This window comes from Cryptotermes secundus, unplaced genomic scaffold (assembly GCF_002891405.2).
Source record: "Cryptotermes secundus unplaced genomic scaffold, Csec_1.0 scaffold223, whole genome shotgun sequence".
Classification (NCBI taxonomy): Eukaryota; Metazoa; Arthropoda; class Insecta; order Blattodea; family Kalotermitidae; genus Cryptotermes; species Cryptotermes secundus.
Window position 1 is genome coordinate 86,948 of NW_019742556.1, and position 21,763 is coordinate 108,710.

The 21,763-nt window shown below is 42.5% G+C and overlaps 1 protein-coding gene across 3 annotated transcripts in view; it reads left to right on the plus strand.

Moving 5' to 3' along the window:
* Positions 1 to 21,763, plus strand: part of LOC111873317 (chaoptin) — an 831,716-nt gene that overhangs the window by 61,238 nt on the left and 748,715 nt on the right. For 2 of the 3 annotated variants that reach the window (XM_023867926.2, XM_033755050.1), the window contains exon 1: positions 4,565 to 4,810. The exons of the other annotated variant lie outside the window; for it this stretch is intronic. The gene's annotated coding sequence lies outside the window, so the exon portion shown is untranslated. Of the gene's footprint in view, positions 1 to 4,564; positions 4,811 to 21,763 lie in introns of those variants that run through there. 3 annotated transcript variants of the gene reach the window in all.

The window sequence follows — 21,763 nt, forward strand, 5'->3', positions numbered from 1 at the left end:
GGTTGACTGTCATCAGACCACACCGCGTTATATCCCAGGAGACAGGACACACAGCTTCTGCCAGACCATCCAAGGAAATGGGATGTTGGTGTCCGAATATTCTGTTATGGTCTGTCCTGTCCCGTTCCTACAAATGAAGCACTAATGACTGAGTCATCGTGTGTTTGAGACTTTTGAGGCGTAGTTTCTCAAAGCAAGAACTGTGAAGGCAGAGAAAAGCCGTTGCTAAGCAGTGTCTTCACACAACAATAGGGGAGTTGTCATTATACATGACTCTTACAGCCGTCACTATGTAGCGCACGCAGCATACGCGTGCGCGATTACGTCACGCAACAGTAGAATAGATGATGCAGCGGTGTTCTCTGTGGATCCGTTCCAAGGCTATATGACTGTTGAGGGTTCAGCTGTGGAGTGTTAACCAGCGGGCAACGGAAGCTGGAGAATCTCCATTGCTAAGAGTCATTACTAGGAAACATCTAGTGAAAAGACTGAAAATGAATAGCCATTGTGGAGAACTGTTACAAAATAAAGACTAGTGAAGGTACACTGAGAAGGCTTAGTGTGGAAATCAGCAATAGTATTATAGCTATTTGTAGTTACTACCTATAAGTGGCCAATAAATGCCAGAAGGAAAGAGACCATTGAGACGACCAAGGCGTAGATGGGTGGACAATATTACAATGGATCTTAGAGAGATAGGATGGGATAGTATGGATTTGATTGTTGTAGCTCAGAATAGGGACCAGTGGAGGGTTCTTTTGAACACGTTAATGAACTTTCGGGTTCCATAAAATTCTGGGAAATTCTTGAGTAGCATCAGAATTGTCGGTTCCTCAAGAATGGCTCAGCTCCATGAGTAAGTAAGTAAACTAAGTTAGTGGCCAATAAATATATCTGTCAATCCAAACCCCGTCTATAGTCACAAATACGTATGATAATATCATACAATCTAATTTCAGAACGTTGTAGCACCGTTATGTCTGGTACGGTGGAAGTGTCTGCGCCAAGGAATGGATTGGCTGAATGTTTTAATTTCAGTTCTTTCAAATCTAGAGTCGTTAATAATGGCGCTCCTGAGCCGACTGTTGATCCAGGCGTTACCCGAAGATCACCTTAAAATATGTGTCGAAAGCGGACCTACATAATCAGGGGTTTCATAATTTATACTCTTGCAAAATGTTATTAAGAGTAGTAAGGTGGGAGAAGCTTAAATGGGCGAAGTAAACAGCGCGTATACGAGAACATGAAATAAATAATAAAAGTAAAGCTGTCCCTGTAACAGGCCGTGAAGGCCCATAGGGTTTTGAGACGTTGAGGGTCCCACATTATCTAGACAATCTGCTCAAAGATGGCGGTAAGGTTGTCAGACTTACGCACCGGCCGCGCTTTACTCCCCAGGAGAATTATTTTATTAATTCCTGGTACTCATTTCTGTTAGAAGCTCAGTCGATCCCAGGGCCATAGTGCGGCTGAAAGGATTAGATCAATTGAAAAAAAATCCAATGACCTCATCGGGACTTGAACCCGCTACCTTCCGGCTTGTAGCATAGTGCTTCAACCAACTACGCTACCACGTGCCCCATATGATATACATAAAAGAGTTAATTCGAGAAATGAAGAAATTAACTAGAAGAACTAGTCGCAGGCGGAAAAGTAATACAGCCACGTATTTAGGGGTGTGACTATAGACGGGGTTAGGATTGGTGAATGGATTTATTGACCGCTTAAATACACGACTCGGAACTACAAGCACTTACAGCGCTATCGCTAAGCTACACAATTTACAAATCAGTATACTCGTAGCACAAGCTAAGTCTTCTGTCTGCAGTGTCTTCGCTAATCGTTGTTTGCTTAACAGCTCTCAGCAACAGAGATTCTTCAGCTTCTGTGTTCATGTCGTTACTCTTCGGCGAATGTCCCACAACCGAACTATAGCGCCATCTTTTCTCATCCTCCTTCTTAGAACTCAACTCACAACAGACTGGATCGCGGCAGTTGTCTACCTTATAACCCATTCGCATGACCCGTGTAGGAAACAACGTTTCCAAAAGTAACTCTATTGTTGCTTGCGTATTCGTTGCAGTGTGAACGTGTTTACTGATCCGTTGCCTAGAAACGGCCGTTGTTTATTCGCCTGTTACAAGTGCACCATGTGGATGTAGAGAGGTCAAGTGCGGGCTCATGTGAACATGGAAATGAACCTTTACTTTCAACTAAAGGTGGGGATTCTTTTTTAGTTGAGCGACTAGTAGCTTCTCACGATGGAATCTGCTCCATGGACACAAAGGTAGGTTTAAAGAAGGAGAACGTAGGCTTACTGTACTTGATACCATTGCAATATGGACTGTGACCGCTACAGATCCAGAGGTCCCGGGTTCGATTCTGAGGAGTAGTAGGTCTGGAACGGGGGCCACTCAGCCTCTTGAGGATAATTGAGGAGTTATTTCAAGGAAATAGCGGCTCCGGTCTAGAAAACCGAGATTAACGACTGTGGGGTTCCGTTGCACTGACCACGCGACACCCTCTATCCGCTAAAGTTGTCACTAACTTCGCCGACAAGCGGCGCTTGCTCGGTCGGTATAGTTCGCTTACGGACTAAAACCACAGAGTAATACGGACTGTAGGCACATGCAGAGGCTGTGACCTCACACTCTCCATCACATGGTGTGTCAGTCTACATTGCACACAACGCCTCCCCACTTTGGACAAATTCACGTTTTGTTACCTCGCTTCTTACAGGGGCTATGCATATTATTTCCAGTGACGCGTTAAGCACGCACTTCGCCTGTTATGACAGACAGTGTCATTTGTCTGAGGGGATTTTACGACGGTTCAGTAGTTCGCTGAACTCTCGCCGTCAACTCATTAATTTTTATCGGGGTCTCTAAATTACTGGCAACAGATGTCACCGAGGTGATCTACTGGGTTACTATATCTAATCAGAGGGTTCTGGTTTCGATAAATAAAGTATACTGTTTGTCATTGAGTCGCCCACAGGGGCCACGCGGTCTAAGACATGAACTGTCTTTGCTTGTTCGAACGCTGGGATTCGATTTGTGGGTTCGAATCCCAATTGAGGCATGGATGCCTGTGTGCATTTATTCTGTGTTTGTGTTGTTCTGTGTGTAGGTAAACGTCTTGCGACAAGCTGATCCTCCTCCCAAGGAATCCTACCGTCTGTGTATAGGATCAGTTAACTGTAAAATTGGCCAAGGCCCAACAAAATGACTGTAGAGCCATAATAATATTAATAATAATAGCAACATTAAACTGACAACCAAGCATCTGAATGTGGGAGTAATGAAATCTCCCGAAACATAACTTAGTCTATACTAAACATATCTCAGGCAATAGACAAAATGGAACATACGTTCGGTGTCAGTTGTTTGAAATCCTTGCACACGATAAGAAAATCCTGGCTGGAGATTTCATGGTATTGTTCAGGCGTGAACATATGGGACTATAGATTACATTGGGGAGGAAGAAATCACCTGTTATAATTGGACAGAAGTCCGGTCTAGAAAACCGAAATTAACGGCCGTGGGGATTCGTTGCGCTAAACACGCGACAACCTCTATCCCCTAAAATTGGAATTAACTTCACCGACAAGCGGCGGCCGCTCGGTCGATATAGTTCGCTTGCAGACTAAAGTGACGGAGTTTGTATTTTAATGGGACAGAAGATGTGTAACAGGGTCACCATAAGAGATGAACTGGGTTTAGTGGTTGTACGCTTCCTCCAAGTCCCCACACCGACCGATATAATATAAACTTGTGCCATATACCTAATGTGGACTGGGCTGTCCCATTTGAATCTGTTCTGAATTATAGGGTGTTTTCCTCACTCTCTTAACGACGAAAGCCGTGAATAGTACCGTCAAATATAACTGCAACCTTTCCTAAATTTTCCACATCATTCACGATTATCTTCCAAAACTGACGCTTATAACTTTCGCAGTTGAAAAAAAAAAGCGACGTTAAGCAGTTTAAAAGAAGCCATTACACTACAGATCTGTACGCCTTTATTTCTTCTTCATTATAACGATGTAGAGGAAGGACATATTACGACAAGCTAAAACGATTGCCTCTCACGCAGTTCCCCCCCCCTCACACGCATGCGCGCGCACACACATTTATGCACGGGGTGAGATTTGAATCCGAGACTCAAGTCTCCTGGTTCACGATCAAATACGCGTCAAATGCGGTTACGTTGAAATCTACATAATATATTTTAATACATTAAAAAATTTCAGGTTATGGCAACAGAAACGAATGACTGCAAAATTATTTATGTTTCATGTTTATGTTGCATGTGCTTGAACAATGATGGGCATATTCCCCCCTCACCGCACAACGAAAGTGTACCAAGACAAGTCACGAGTAGTACCACTGTGAGGGAGAACAAGGCTAGTCCAGACACACGTTCCTCGTCTTGGGGTGAGGGGAAGCGGGGAGGAAAGGAAAGGTTGCGCGGAGAGCATGAGAACAGACAGAGACAAACTGAGAGACACCGTACCTCTCGCGTCAGCCACCGCCTCGGAGCAGTTCGGTCTCTGCTTCGCCAGTTCGGCTCTGGGTGTAAAGTTTCAGTGTATGCGCGGCGTTGAGCGAGGCCGGTTAAGTGGGCTGGTGCGCGCGAACCGATCCCGCCAGAATTACGTTAGTGCTTCAAGGGTTGTGTTAACAACCACACATTTCTCCTCGTCTGATGTCACTACGATTATAGCGATTCAAAAAGGAGGGAATGTGTTAGAATCACCACTAATCTTGTGCAGTAAAATATACCTGCATCGGAGGCAAGGAAAAAACAGGTCAGTCGAATTAACCTCTACAAAATAAAATGGGGCAAGTTAGATAGTTTATCTACCCCTTACTTTTTGATGATGTATGTGTATATATATAGCCATACTGGGTGCCTAGAACTCGATAAGTGACCCGTGGGAAATATGGTGTGAAACACTTGGTTATTATTGAGCTTGTCCATACATTTTTAGTGCAGTAGTTACAACCCCATAACGTGTTTAGTCTCCCATATCTTCTGTTCGCTCTAACCACCTCGTACTTGTTAACATAACTGATTTTACGACTAACATGCCAGCATCAACTAGGGTCATAACGGACTGTCTTAGTTGAAGTTGTTGGTAACTAAGTAAATAAGTGAGTGTTTATACTTGTGGTTATGTCTATGATCATAAAGCAACAGTTTAACGGAATGTTTACTTCTGGTTTGTTTGAAGTGCAGCCTCAGTTTATTTAAATCAGCTGTGTGGTAAGGTGCAAATGAATAGCGTGTTGCGTTTGTGGTTGTAGGAGGTTATGGACGTCAACTGTGGCAGTCTTTAAGTAGTCAGTCGAATATTTACTGATATAAATATATTGATATATGACACGTTGTAATATATGAGGCGTATATTGTGTTAATGGGGCACGCGTAGTTGGTTGAGGGGCTAAGCTACAAGCCGGGAGGTCGCGGGTTCAAGTCGCGATGAGGTCATCGGATTTTTTTTTTCAGTTGACTTAATCCTTCCAGCCGCACTAGGCCATGGGGCTGACTCAGGCTCTAACTGAAACGAGTACCAGGAATTAATTAAATAACTTTCCTGGGGAGTAAAACGCGGCCGGCGCGTTAGGCTGACAACCTTACCGCCATCTTTGAGCTGATTGTCTAGATAGTGTGGGAGCCTCGACGTCTCACAACCCTATTGGCCTTCACGGACTGGTACAGGGATAGCTTTACTTTTTTATATTGTGTTAATAACGTAGAAATATGTGTTACTACTCGCGTTCAGTGTGGTTTGTGTAAATTATAAAGTGTTCTTATCGTGTGTCGATGGTAATTTCGATATTAGTGTCGTGTTGTTGATTTATAGTGACGAATTGAATTGAATATGAAGAATATGTCCGTTGCTTGGCAACATTTCAGTATGTACGTAATAATTATCTTATCTGATTTCGAACTGTGGTTCTTCACAATACGAAACGCGTGTGTTAGTGCAGGCAAGAGGAGTGACCAGTAATTTCAACTCATCTCGTGTAACGAGGCGCGAGAACTAACGTTGAGGGAGACATTCTTTGCAAAAGCATCGATTGTATGTTGGCGAACATGTCAAGAACAGTCTTGACACAATAATTTAAATCTATGACCGTGTAAGGTGTTACACTGTATCCTTCGTAGTAACGAAGTTGTGTTACCGGTCCCCAGCTTTGACATTACGCAGTTCCGCTACCATTTTCTAGTTATAATTCAAGATAATAAAAAACACATGAATTGTGCGAATTTTCTAGGGTTTTTTGTTTAATGACGTCACTATGCAGACTATATACCGTCGGGCTAGCGTGAAGACAGCTCGGATCTAGAAGAGATGATTTTAAATACAGGAGTCATTGAAAATATTGTGCAAATAGAAATTCTGTGGTTTGTACTTATCTTAGACTAATATAGGATCGCTGATAACAGCGACCGAGCCGTCTAAGGCATGAATTCGCTTCGCCAGCTCAAACATTTGGATCGTGGGTTCGAATCCCACTCGAGGAATGGATGTCTGTGTGCGTTTATTCTGTATTTGTGTTGTCCTGTGTAAAGGTAGTGGCCTTGCGACGGAGTGATCCCCCGTCCAAGAAGTCCTACCGACTGTGTTTAGGATTAGGAAACTTGAAAAAGAAGCCAGGGTCGAACAAAGGGCTGTAGAGCTATACTAATAATGTTAGGCTGAATATATGAATTCATTTTCAGATTAATTTGCAGTGTAAAAGGAAAACGTAAACGGTAGATTTTAGTTTGAAATGCACAATTAAAATAAATTACGTTTCAGACCTAACCTTAAATAAGAATATAGTGTTCAAATTAATTTTGAGAACATGTAGCAGCTCAGTGAGGCACCAATTAGAGGTGCTGATTACTGTAAGTGACGAACCCACATTTCCAATCAAAGCATGAAACCATGGAAGCTCAGTCATTCACTTATATGTAAAAAGCAATACAGAAACTATTAGTTCCCAGTTCATAAATTAGTTTTAAAATCACGATAAGTATTACTAAGGAATTCGTATAAAGAGGAAGGTAATCTTAAAAACAATTTGAATGAAACCTTTACATTTTTATTATTATTATTATTGCAGATTTCTGATCAGTCTTTCACGCGTGATGTTTGCTGTTCGTGTTATTGGCTGTAGATACATGCAAGTTTAGTTAAGGTAGGCCGCACATCGGCATGCGTCAAGACATGTAACAGTCAAGACACGATGTCTGCGGTATGACGCAAAGAAAGGAGCACAGTTGAAACGAATGAGATTATGAAAACCGCCTCACACCGGTCTGAGGCATGATGATGACGTCAAAGCTCACACCGGTATTCGGAGGTTTTCATAATCTCATTCGTTTCAACTGTGCTCCTTTCTTTGCGTCATGTCGCAGACATCGTGTCTTGACTGTTACATGTCTTGACGTATGCTGATGTGCGGCCTACCTTAACTAAACTTGCATGTATCTACAGCCAATAACACGAACAGCAAACATCACGCGTGAAAGACTGATCAGAAATCTGCAATAATAATAATAATAAAAATGTAAAGGTTTCATTCAAATTGTTTTTNATTATTAAAGTAGTTTTAAATAATTCATGCAGACTCTTAAAGCAAAGCAGAGGGGGAGCATATCCGACATCGAATTTTATTACGAGGTAGCACTTCCAGCGACAAGATTAGACTGTAAACCCTGTAGTATAAAGATAAGGAAAGACGTTAGACCATTAATATTAGAGTTATTACACAGCAAATATAATCGTTGTATTTTTAAAGTATTTTTTTTATTTCATTCATCGTTGCAGATTTTAAAACAAATGTTTGTTTTTTTTTTCAAATTCATCAGCTGAACAAATACTATTTGGTCCCTACGTAAGGTTGCTCTCACGCCATGGACCTAGGGATAGAACAGAATATGTTTATATTCACCTGATGAAGGAAACAGAGAAAACTTTCGAAACACAGTGGTTTTAAAATTGAAGTTGGAACGTGTTTAAGAAAATAGCCTTAATCGGTATGCCATTGTTAAGCATAGTTTATCATTTTCGAAAGAGCAATATATTCTGCGATATAAAGCCTTATAGTCCGTTGAAATCAAACCGATGTTTCGAAGAAACGTGTGACCTCCATCTTCATGGTCGAAGAGTAAGCTAAACAGGAAACCAGAATGAAACAGGCAGAAGGCATTTTATTCCAGAGCATAGAAATGTTCATAACCACCGTCGTGAAAACCTCAATTTCAGTCACTTTTTGTAGCCAATAGAGTGTAGCATACAATTTCTTTATTAAAATCGTCACAACACAACTATATCAAGGTCAGTGCCTAATTTGGCTCTGCTACATGTTTCGGCTATTAAAATCCATCATCAGGCAAATAAATGGCTAACATATATACACCACTGAACTACGGTACTAATAAAACTGGATACAATAATGTTAATTATATTAAAATACTTGGCGTAAAAATGCAATAAATTAGATTATATAAAACAAAAGTTATAGTATAAAACAAGAATAAAAATTCTTCGATTGATGGTTTACATCATCGAGTCAGTCGTTGGTTTTTGTGATTTTGTTGTGTTCCCACGGACAAATTGGAGTATCTATATTTTGTGTTTATATAATAAACTGTTTTGGAGGCTCGTGATGTAGGTGTAGTAATATTAATATTAATTATTTAGTCGGTGCCTCATCTTACAAAGTATTGCCCGTTCTGTAGGGAACGTAAACAACGAGCCTCCAAAACAGTTTATTATATAAACACAAAATATAGATACTCCAATTTGTCCGTGGGAACACAACAAAATCACAAAAACCAACGACTGACTCGATGATGTAAACCATCAATCGAAGAATTTTTATTCTTGTTTTATACTATAACTTTTGTTTTATATAATCTAATTTATTGCATTTTTACGCCAAGTATTTTAATATAATTAACATTATTGTATCCAATTTATTAATACTGCAGTTCAGTGGTGTACATATGCTAGCCATGTATTTTCCTGATGATGGCTTGTAATAGCTGAAACATGTAGCAGAGCCAAACTAGGCACTGACCTTGATATAGTTGTGTTGTGACGGTTTTAATAAAGAAATTGTATATTATAACACAGCAGGATGCATGAAATGAAAAAACAATGTAGCATACTTATTGACATATATTTTCTATTCAAATGTTCAGTTTCCTTTTAGTGGCAGGAATTTTAAAGATGAACGGCGAAGCTTTCGGACAGTACGAAAATTTCTGTTAATATTTCTCTACGTTTTTTTTTTATAAATTATTCATTCGTTACTCGGAATATATTGGAAGACAGCAAATCCAACATCCCAAATTGTTTTAACGTTTTTTTCTTTCGCAGTTACACCATGCTAATATCGAGATATTTTAAAATACGTCCATTACGGTTCCTTCTATAGAGTTCAGAGTCCTGCGATTTAGGCAACCTGCCAATCGTAATTAGGTGTAATGTGAATCTGTACATTTACACACTGTGTCATTAGATTTACCAGGAGGCGTGCATGATTCCATGTGTAATTCAGTTAAGAGTCCTTTAGGCCAGATCGCGGGTTCAATGACCGATTCCTGGAACAAACATAAAAAAATATGTGTGTCCATTGACACACAGAAGCTACTTTTTCAAGAGCGCGTGTGACGTCGTAGCTAGCCCGAGACATTTTATAACCTTCTATAAACATCCGTTTTACTGATCTCTTAGCAAGAACATGCTATAGAGTCCCAACTCCTTATTTCAATACATCAGACCTTGTAATTGTCCTATCGACGAGAGTAATGTATTAATTTGATCTTGACTTTAAAATTGCTTCAAATTAGATATCCAACTGTACTGTCATATTTTAACTTGTGCCCCAGTAGAGTTAGCGCATTCGGTATAGTGACTGGCTGCTGGCTGGAAGACTAAAGTGCCGGAATTCGAGTCCCCGTGAGGGCAAGAATTTTCACTTCTCTATATCTATATCTCTGGGTCCCACCGAGCCTCCTCTGCAATAGGTACTGGGGGTAAAGCGGCCGGGTCGTGAAGCTTTAACACCCAGCTCTAACTAGTGCCGAGGCCAAGAATGCGTGGATCTGTACATGCACCCCCATATTTCTTCATGGCGTAGTGATTAATTAGTTAAGCACAGGAACAAATTTACCTTTTACCTTTCGCCCCAGTAAAGTTGACTGTTGTTCTGTGTTGGAGAGGTACTGGGTTCAGTAATATCCAGGGTAATAACTGTCCTGCTTTTGGTATCTGCTAGTCCCTACATCAGAAATCTGACATAGTTAGACATGGAAGATCGACACAGTTTGTTGTCATACTCTTCATTTAATATTGTCACGTGTATGATTGTGACTATGGGGGGGGTTAATTTGGGACTTGATTTGTTTCCCAGTTATACACACAACTTGTAACTACACTGGTTTACACAATCTAAAGATCACCGTAACTGCAGCACATATAAATTCTTTGATGTCCTCGCTATTCGTTTCCTGGTAACGGATCATAACAATGTCCTCCGCCCATCTAGTGAGAACATACAAGTGACATACGCCCAACTAGTGAGACCATACATGCGAAGGGGGCATAAATATGGACGAAGCAAAAGGAAAATAACACGGAACGGAGAGAGAGAGAGAGAGAGAGAGAGAGAGAGAGTTTCGTTCTCAGACAAACGCATTTTAGTGTGAACAACGATAATGCAATAGCATGGAAATATATTGACTTAAGATCTAGTGAAGTTCAACGGTTTCAAAAAGTTAACAATTGGCTGAAGGTGGCAAAGTAAGGCCGAAACATTTAGCAGTTGGTGTGGATTTAATATTAATTTGTGTTAAAGATGTTTAAGATGGAGGCAATATATCCCTACGAAACGTGGGTGGCGTTATTCTCAGAAGATGATAGAACACTCCATAGTCACCGCTGTGATAACCTCAAATCTAACAACAAATTCGGAAATTCTCACGTCTGCGCATTGAATTGTAGTACATTTCCCCTTGAATGTTGCTGCTTACCACGTTTTCCTGGTGAAAAGGCGCCGCAATTAATCACAAAAGTTCCAATTTCCAGTCCTACCCGGTCGATGCCAGGTGGGACTAAATGAAAATTACATTAGACAAAGCTAAACAGGTTCTATGTTCTCTCCAGCACCTTCCTACTCGGCACAACCACGAACTGTGTAGACCTGTGAATTACCTGTGACGTGCTATTGTGAGTTATTATATCCTATCATCTCCGAAGCTTTTATATAGTCAAATGAAATGAGAGGGCGATAAGCACGGTAAATTGGAAAGACAGACATACTAATACGCTGTCATTTATATCAGGATTTTTTTTCCCCTTGGCACTAGAGCCCCACTGGGCCTAGGCCTACCTCCATGAACTTCTCCGTTCACTTCGGTTTTTCTAGATCTTACACATTCGGTAGGACTAAGCTCGTCGCAAGGACTCTACCTGTACACAAACACAGAAAAACGCAGACACATAAACTAAATATCCGTGCCCTGAGTCGGATTCGAACCCACGATCCCGGTTTCCAAGCGAGCGAAGACAGTACATGCCTTAGACCGCTCGGCTACCGTGACCAGCTTTATGTCAGGATACTAACATGAATTTCGTCTGCAAGGGCTGAGCAAGCTCAATACTGAATCAGAGTAACTCCATATAGCTGAGCCTTTCTTGAGAAACCCCCAGTTGCACAGCTACTCTAGAACTTCCAAATATTTTATGGAACACGGGGTTCATTACCGTGTTAACAACAGCCCTCCACTGGTCCCCATCCTGAACCAGATCAATCCAGTCCATACCACCTCATCGTACCTCTCTAAGATTTTTTTTTCCTTGGCACTACAGCCCCAGTGCGCCTAGGCCTACCTCCATGAACTTCTCTGTTCGCTTCGGTTTTTCTAGAGCTTACACGTTCGGTAGGACTCCTTGGGCGGGTGATCAGCTCGTCGCAATGCCTCTACCTGTACACAAACACAGAAAAACGCACACAAACATCCATGCCCTGAGTGGGATTCGAACCCACGATCCCGGCTTCCGAGCGAGCGAAGACAGTGCACGCCTTAGACCGTTCGGCTACCGTGACCGGCACCTCTCTAAGATCCATATTAATATTATCCTCTCACTTACGTCTAGTTCTTCCTAGTCATCGCTTTTCTTCTGACAATCCCATTTTGATTATATTTGGTAAAGCGTACAAGTTATGCAGTTTTCTCCAACCTCCCATCTCTTCATTGCTCTTTGATCCGCATATTCTCCTCAGTACCCTGAATCAGAGTGACAACTCCACTTTTTGAGATTCGAACTTGGTACCTGCTCTATATAGATGAGAATGGTTGTGACAGTGCAGACGTATTGGAAGCCTGTGACTTCACGTTGCCTGACAGTTTTATACTCTGCTTAATGCAGCAACTTAGTAATACAGATCGATATTACAGATCGACCGACATAACGATTTATATCGCATGACGAAAGTATTGCTGCAGCTTGAAGTCGATTCACGCTTGGGGCTATTTCTCACAAGGAAAGTGTTCGATATAGTTAGGAATGAGAAATGTACTGGGGATGATTTTGCCGATCACAGTGGCATGAACCGTCTTCAACCCCCCAACACTGGGATTTTGGGTTTGAATCCCACACGAGGTATAGAAGTCTGTGTGCGTTTATTCTGTGTCTGTTATTCTGTGCCTAGGTAGCGGCCTAGCGACGGGCTGATCCCCGTCCAAGGATTCCTACCAACTGTGTATAGGATTAAGAAACTGAAAAAGAGGCCAAGATTCAACAAAGAACTGTAGAGCCGCAGATAGATAGATAGATAGATAGATAGACAGACAGAACGAATTATTTTGGCCCCTAGATCGACCATCCTGCTTCAGAATTTTCGTTGTTTACGTCAGACCCTCAATGAAAATATTGCTATAGCATCACAAATGGTTTTTCCACATATTTTCTAATGTATTATTCTCTAATCATCCTATTGGAAACTCTATAGGCTAATCTGAGCAAGTAACAACAAATGTTCTATGTTCTGCGTTATAACGCTCTGTAGTCCAGTAAAAATCAGCCGACGTTTCAGAAGAAAAATTATCTTTATCTTTAAGGTCGAAATTTAATCGAAGCAGAGTTGGTGTATGCTTCAGGCTGGTTTCTTGTAAGACTTGCTTTTCGGCCCTGAAGATGGAGTGAACATGTTGCTCCTAAACGTCGCAGGAGTTTAGCTGGACTAGGACTCTTCATACTCACCGCTGTAAGAACGCCGCCAAATAAATACCAAATAAATAAAGAGGTACTAAGGAACTTGATGAAAAATTGTAATGCAACATATTTCCGGACTTCAGTTATCATGAAATGTCCAGGATGGTCTTGTGGCTGAACATAGCCGCTCCGTTTATCTGGACGTTGCTGATTGGCGGGCTGGCTGGCCCTGATAGCGGCCACGCGACCTCCTAGTCGTCACGAAGCCCGAATGCTTGCAGACCTCAAACCCGTTGAAGCAGCAACTATGGAACGATGAGCCGTCAGTAGCCCCAGCGTTTGGGAGATAATTCTATGTTTCTATTTGTCGTGATATTAATATTTACAGGGGCACACGGTAGCGTAGTTGGTTGAGGAACTATGCTACAAGCCGGAAGGTCGCGGGTTCAAGTCCCGATGAAGTCATTGGATTTTTTTTTCAACTGACCTAATTCTTCCAGCCGCACTATGGCCCTGGGATCGACTAAGCCTCTAACAGAAATGAGTACCAGGAATATTCTTGGGGGTAAAACGCGGCCGGCGCGTAAGGCTGACAACCTTACCGCCATCTATGAACCTATTGTCTAGAAAATGTTGGACCCTCAACGTCTCACAACCCTACGGGCCTTCATGGCCTGTTACAGGGATACCTTTACTTTACTTTTACTTATTATTTACTCGTTTCTTCATCTGCTACATAATGGCTCTCTTAACTGTATAGTTCGTATTATTTCATACGATGAAATATGAAGACCGTAGAAGGAAGTGTTAATGGCCTTGTTTCGTGGTCATATACCAGAGTCTGAAGTCGGTATAGTGGGCTCCCGGGGTTCCATTCCCGGAGGGGCAAGATTTTTCTCTTTTCCACATCGTCCAGACCGGCTCTGGGGCCCACCCACCCTCCTATCCGGTGGGATCGGGGGCCATTCCCAAGGTGGTAAAGCGGCCGGGCAGTGAAGCCGAGGTCAATAATGATGGAGCTGTACTTCAACTTCCCTATATATTGTGGCGTACCGAAAAAAGGGACAAGACACGTCCATTGATAGGCAACGGCTAAGAATGCATACTTCAGTGGAAACGCAATACCAACAGACCGTTGCATAGGAATAGCTTAAACAACAAATACGTTTCCCCGGAAATGGAAGGATATCCATGGAAACGAATACTACCAGCGGATAAAACGGAACCCTTGAACACGATGTTCACTGGTCAGTCCGAGTGCACGTTATGGAAGCCCAGCTTCTACGAGACCAGTCAGTTTGTAGTGTAGCTCCGACTAGAGCAGAAGCGGTACGAGTAATTGTGATAGTGAAGTTGTGAATAATTGTACTTGCGGGTGTGAAGAAATAAACGTCTTAGCCAAATCCGAGACCCGCGTGAATTTACTTGTCGCGTTACATAGGTAACAAGCGACAATATCTTTATGGAATACTGCTTAATTAATTAAGCACAGGGATAAATTTATAGCTACCTTCAGTAGCTGGACTGTAAAGGTTCGGCCACACAGCGCTACGCTATATTCGCTATGTTCTCTACGTTCGCTACTTACGCTACGTACGCTGTGTACACCCTGCGTCACAGCTAACATAGGGAACATAGCGTGCGTCGCGTACGTAGCGCTCTGTGTGGCCGAACTTTAAAGCCAATGTGGACGATGGTGGAATTCAGGTTCTTAAAACGTTCTGTTATGAGGGTAACCCACACATCGTTTTATTAATTAGGCACAAATGAATATTTCCAGGGTGAGATAAAGGCGGTCGGAGCGTGAAGACGATCGTTCACTAAGGAGTTATTTCCACGCCTCAATACGATTCACAGTACTGAGTTCAGACTTGGATTTTGTACCTTCTGTGAGAACAGTAGCCTGGCCATTATGTATAATTCGCAACTCTTTTTATTCACATTTTTTTGGGCTTCCTTATTAAGCGGATTTTCGTACGAGCAGATTTATAACACTAGAGAAACCTCTTTTAGAAATGTTTAAATTGGAACAAAATATGATTACTCTCTTGACCGTCAGTTTCAAATTGCTTTTAATGGATTATATGCAAATCCTGCAGAAATACGTCCTGACGTCGGATTAGACGTATAACGGCAGTGTTTTGAAAACTTTATGAATTAAAAGAGACACCTTACAAAGGGAAGTAAATATTTAAAACAGCCCTACGAGACTTAGCAGAAGGATCGATATTACAGGTTTCCTTCTTGACATGTTATGTATGCGCCGTGGTAGGAGGGATATTTGCTTTATAATGAAAGAAAATACATGTGGAAGAGATCTTCTGTGAATTTGGTCAAACTTGAAGACATAATAAAGGAGGAACACTTCGTAGGTATACTACTTGTGATTGTGACTACATCAATGCATACATACATGTATTTTCACTTGTAGGGATGAGTAAAACGCCAGTTTGGATTGATGAATCGGATAATTGGGTCTTCACTAGTCGTAACTAAAATTAGTTCTTACACTCTCGAGATTACTGTAACTACAGCACATGTAACGTCACACACTAACTCTTGTAATTCTTCTTCTGGCCACACTGCTGTCCGCTTGGAACTTCGGAACTCAAGTGAAGTCAGTTCCCATTACCGTATTCTCTAGGCACGGACCACACACAGAAAGCACAGCTCTATTGTTGCGTGGCGCAGACCACACAGAAAACTAGTCACGTGATAGCCATCTCGCCAGTCCATTGGCGTGCTGACTATTGCCTAGCAACGAGGTATAAACGTTAGTCATTTGTTGCGTGCGCGTATCGCGGGGTGTTTATAGAGCCGTTTCCTGGCAATGCGTTGACATCTCACACTAAATATACTTTATCTACTATAGAAAAATTATGTTGCATTGTACGTAAGTGACCTAGACTCTCACGTCATCATTAGAAAGTTTTTTTTTTTTTTTTTTTTTTTTTTTTTTTTTTTTTTTTTTAGTTTCTTGAGGTGGGATGAGACTGAGTCCACTTGGTGCGTCAGCCACTGTTTGGACTATTGTACCAGCATCGGATGATAGATGATGAAAGTCGAGCAGTCGGTGGCATGAGAATTGGCAGGGGAAACCGAAGTACTTGGAGAAAACTTGCTCCAATGCAGTTTTGTCCACCACAAATCCCACATGACTTGATTTGGGCTTGAATCTGGGCCGCCGCGGTGGGAAGCCGACGACTAACCAGCTGAGCTATGGCATGGCCTATATTAGAAAGTTACTAGGTTCGATAAGCGGCCTCCGGAGTCTAGGGGTAACTTTCCCACCTCATGACTCAAGGTACGCGGGTTCAAACCCGGAGGAGGTCGTCGAATTTTTAAGGGCGGAAAAATTCAGGGAACAAGTCCTCCGGGAGGGACTTTAAGCCGTGGGTCCCGTGTCATAGCTTTACGGCACGTAAAAGAACCTCATGTCTCAAGGAGGCCTCTGAGCCAAATTGAAGGACATTTCCCCCCCAACAATAGTCTCTAACGCCTCTGGTAGATGGGGGAAGCATCTAGATACCGCTGAGCCAGTAGAGGCCGAACTCACTGGCTGAGTCGGGACTGATGGCACGCACCAGTACCGGTAGGGTATAGAGACTGGTAGAATATCACAGGGGGACCTACAATAGATCAAACTTGTCGAGGTGCATGGGGAAACCCCATACTAGGTTCGATTACAGATATATTTCCGTTGTTCATACGCCGGTGGGAAACTCAGACATACTAGGAAATAATATTCCGTAAGGTTGCCTACACGAGTTATGCCGCACCATATTTCGTGGAGTGGATGGGCTTCTCATATGAATGTCACCTTCGAAATTATTATAAAATATACTTTGACTGGGAAGCTGAATTCGGTGAATTTAAGAAAGTTTAAAAAAACGACGTTTAACAACTTGCGGGACGAAATGCTTGAAGTTTTGAATGCCTGCCAACCATCAGCAGGTTCCTTGCTCTGAAGTGATGAGGTAATTCCAAGAAACTTCAACAGGTAAAATTAAATACGAACAGGATTAAAGCGTCCTTTAAACATGCACTAGGACACTATGGACCGGAATAGTGGTGACCCAAATTACTAGATGTAACCGAAGCCTCGAGCCTGTATTTCCGTCTTTCTTCCTCTTGTACGCAAGCTAACCTTCGGGGGTCTCTGCTTTATTTTTGTGGTGCAGCAGCTCACTTTCCTTCGGCTCGAACCGGTAGATGGGTGAGAGCTCAGTATCCTAACAGGGGACTACTCCGTTGGTATAAGAGGCCTGCTACTGTAACAGCTGACCTTTATTTCTGTTCGTGATGGTCAGAGTTCCTGTCTACAGATACAGAGGTCCCTCGTTCGGTTTCCGGCGCTACCAGATTTTCTGAGAAGTAATGGGTCTGGAACGGGGTCCACTCAGCCTCGTGAGGATAATTGAGGAGCTATTTCAAGGAAATAGCGGTCCCGGTCTAGAAAACCGAAATTAACGGCCGTGGGGATCCGTTACGCTGACCACGTGACACCGTCTATCCGCTAGACTTGGCACTAACTTGACCGATAAGCGGCGGAGATTTAAATATCAGACAGGATACTGGGTATCCTGACAGATTTTGTCGTAGTTTTTCTCAGTCATTCAATGCAAATACTGAGATATTACCTTAAATTATGTCAAGACTTGTTCGTTTCACTTCCCTGAAAACGTAGTTAAATAAAGAATAGAATGTACGAGGGAGTGGAGTTATAGCTCCACGTATCCTTGACCTCGGTATTAAATGGAGGTGAACATCCCAGCTGCATAACCCTTGGGGAAAATACCACCGGTTCCCACTAGACAGGAGACTGGGTGGGACCGGAATAGGTCTGGACGCTGTGGAGAAGAGAAAAAACCTCTTGACCTTGCCGGGAGTCAAAACCAGCTTATCCGGCCGCCCAGCCTTTAGTCCAGTCGTCATACTGACTGAACTGTTCCCCAATCAAGAGCTTCACTGAATGCCATTAAGTCTATATACGCATTTACAGCAGAGATAATGACTGAGCATGCGCAGGACGGGAGAGACGTGTCAATGCAAGAACAGAAAGAGGAGGCGGTTGCAGATAATGTAATGGAGACACTGACCGTAACGAGAGAATAAATTTTGATGGAAGAAGAATGGATATACAGACATAGAGGAAGAAATAATTATGTATCTGAATAGATGGAAGCCGAAAATGGGAGAAAGAAGAATTACATATACAAGTCGAAGGCAAACGAAATTATAGCCACTGAAGATTTATGGGGGAATCTAAGAACGTAGACACTACTATCCCAGCCCTCTAACATACCGATATGGGAAGTGTATGCTTCAGGTTACTGGAAACATCTCCCGTGCCATAGCTCAGGTTTCCCACCGAGGCGGCCTGGGTTCGAGCCCAAGTCAGGTCATGTGGGAAATGTGGTGGACAAAGTGCCACTGGAACAGGTTTTCTCCTAGCACTTCGTTTTTCCCTGCCAATTCTCACTCCAAAGACTGTTCCACATTCATCAACATCTGCCATCTGGGGTTGGCACAATAGGCAGTACCAAGTGGACTCGGTCCCACACCACCGCAAGGAACTAAAAAGAACTAATGCAGAAATCTCGTGTACAGACAGACAAAAACACATATAGAGAGCCGGATCTGTACTAAGGCCTAGACGTAGATTGGATGATAATTTTAAAATAGATCTTAGGGAAACAGAATGAGGGTGTATGGTATGGATTCATCTGGTTCAAGACAGAGACCAGTGGCAAATACTTGTGAGCATGGTGATGAACCTTCGGCTTCCATAAAATGCTGGGAATATCATCAGTTTCTCAGAAAATGTTGGCTTCTCAAGAAGGCCTCCGTTATATGGACTTAGAGCCGGGATAGCTCAGTCGGTATAATGACTATGCTATTGGGTGAACCGTCCGGATGATTCTACCATCCACAGCGTCCTGACAGGCTCGGGGACCCATCAAGCCTGGTCACCAATGGGCAACGGTGACTCTTTTCCCAGAGGCAAAGCGGCCTGGAGGTAAGGCTAATCACTATCCTACATTTAAGGTCAAGGATAAGAATGTGTGAATCCATGCCTCTGATCTCCCTTACCTTTTCATTGCGTGGTTAACGTCCAGGGAGTACAAATGCCCTACGTTATCTTCATGTGCTCTGAAGTCGTACTATCTATGCCGCAGGTGGCCAATGACATCTAGCGGACCTATTATCAATCTTTACGTACATACAGCAGATGCTAAAAAAACTTCATTTTATGCAATTAAAATTCACTAACAGGGATTAACAAACTCCATGAAATAGGGTCCTTCTTTCAAAGCTAATAGTCGCTCACCTACTGAAAGACTGTTAAATCGCTAGCACAGTCATTGTTGGTTCCGAGTCCCACGGGACTCACGACCACGTTTTACTCTTTGACGGGTCTAGAAGCCTTCAGACCACATTGCTCACCTACCCAAGAAAGTCTCCGCCTTTTATGTAAACAGAAGGTTCAGCGCCGTGCTAACAACAGCCTGTCACTGTTGCTGACAGATGACAAATATATCAAGTTCACACCCCCCACCCCACCCCACCCAATTTCTTTTAAATATATTTTAGTATTATTCTTTCATCTACATCTCGGTCTTCAAAGTGACCTTTCCCCTTTCGGTTTTCCCTCTATGCGTGTTGCACGGGACATTTAGACAAACGGACCGCTTCAGAAGCCAGCTTACTCCGATCGTCTACCGTCCCATGGTGGCTATCGAAGTACTGAATCGAAGGTCGTTGTGTAATATTTTTGAAATCTGTTCAGATGGAGAAAAATCAGGCCTGTAGATTTTTGTTACTACATAAGGCTAGATCTGAACTAGACACAGAATGTGTAATTTTTTTTTCCTTGGCACTACAGCCCCAGTGGGCCTAGGCGCACTCCTTGGGCGGGTGATCAGCTCGTCGCAAGGCCTCTACCTGTACACAAACACAGAAAAACGCACACAAACATCCATGCCATGAGTGGGATTCGAACCCACGATCCCGGCTTCCGAGCGAGCGAAGACAGTGTACACATTAGACCGCTCGGCTACCGTGACCGGCGAATGTGTAATTTATAATATATAATTATCCTGCGGAAGGTGAATAGGACCTTGCAGTGGTTTACTCTGGAACAACTGAACAAACTCCTCACTTGTAAAAGTTAATCCTCAGATGGGTGTCGAACCTGGCGAAGAAATAAAGACTTAATTCGCATTTCACTGTACAGTACACTTTACCCTGCACAGACGAGCAACACGCCATATCCTCACTCGAGTTGCAGACTGCATTGATGTTTTTTTTATATTTTTTTAATTATTTGGTTGCTAATTTACAATCTACTGTAGTGACAACAGAGTAATAAGTAAATGTTCGGGCGTCGTAGTAGCTTGTTGTGATTACCATCCACTGATGGGTCTTCACGCGTCTTCTAGGTTAGATCTTCCGGCCAAAGGCGTTGGAGTCTTCTGTTCACCAAGGATTTGCCGGCGAGTTCATTTATTAGATGGTTGTCGTGGTCTACGATGCGATCTCTATATTTGGTAGCTTTGGTGTTGATGACTTCCTTTGTGAAGGGTATTCCGAGATCTGCATGAAGAGTCTGATTGGATGCGAACCATGGAGCATTTGTTATTGAGCGTAACATTTTTGACTGGAACGTTTGTAAAACTTTCGTATTGGAGGGTTTACTGCATCCCCACAGTTCAATCACATATGTCCAGATTGGTACATTGATGTTGACGGTGGAATTTTCGAAAATATGTTACACTAGGTAAATTGTACAAACTTTGTCAATTGAAAAATAAATGCCGGTTTTGGAAACAGTACGTAAAATCCCTTTATTACCAAAAATGTTTTAATTGTACAGTGAAATAGCGCCGATCACAAGGGCCGCGCAGTCTGAGGCGTGAACTGCCTTCGCTCGCTCGAACACTGGGATCGTGGGTTCGGATCCGACTGAAGACCTGGATGTCTGTATAGTTTATGTTTATTCTGTTTGTGTTGGTCTGTGTGTAGGTAGAGGCCTTGTGACGGGCTGATCCCCCGTCCAAGGAGTCTTAACGACTGTGTATAGGATCAAGAAACTGAAAAAGCGGCCAAGGCCCAACAAAGGGCTGTAGAGCCATAATAATAATAATAATAAGAAGAAGAAGAAGAAGAAGAACATGAGGATATAACCGTGTTATGGAAGCAAGGCATACAAACAGACAGAGAGGTTCTGGCAAACAGGCCAGACATAATAATTAAAAACAAGCAAAAGAAAACTTGCATACTTATAGATGTATCAGTACCATCGGATAGGAATGTAGTACAAAAAGAAGCAGAGAAGACATTAAAATATAAAAATTTAAGCATCGAAATTCAGCGAATGTAGAACATGAAATGTTTTGTGATATCAGTAATTATTGGAGCCACGGGTACAGTCACGAGAGGGTTGAGAAAATATTTGGAACTAATTCCTGGTAAGCACTCCATAGATTCGCTGCAAAAAACAGCTATCCTGGGAACATCACACATACTACGGAAAGTGCT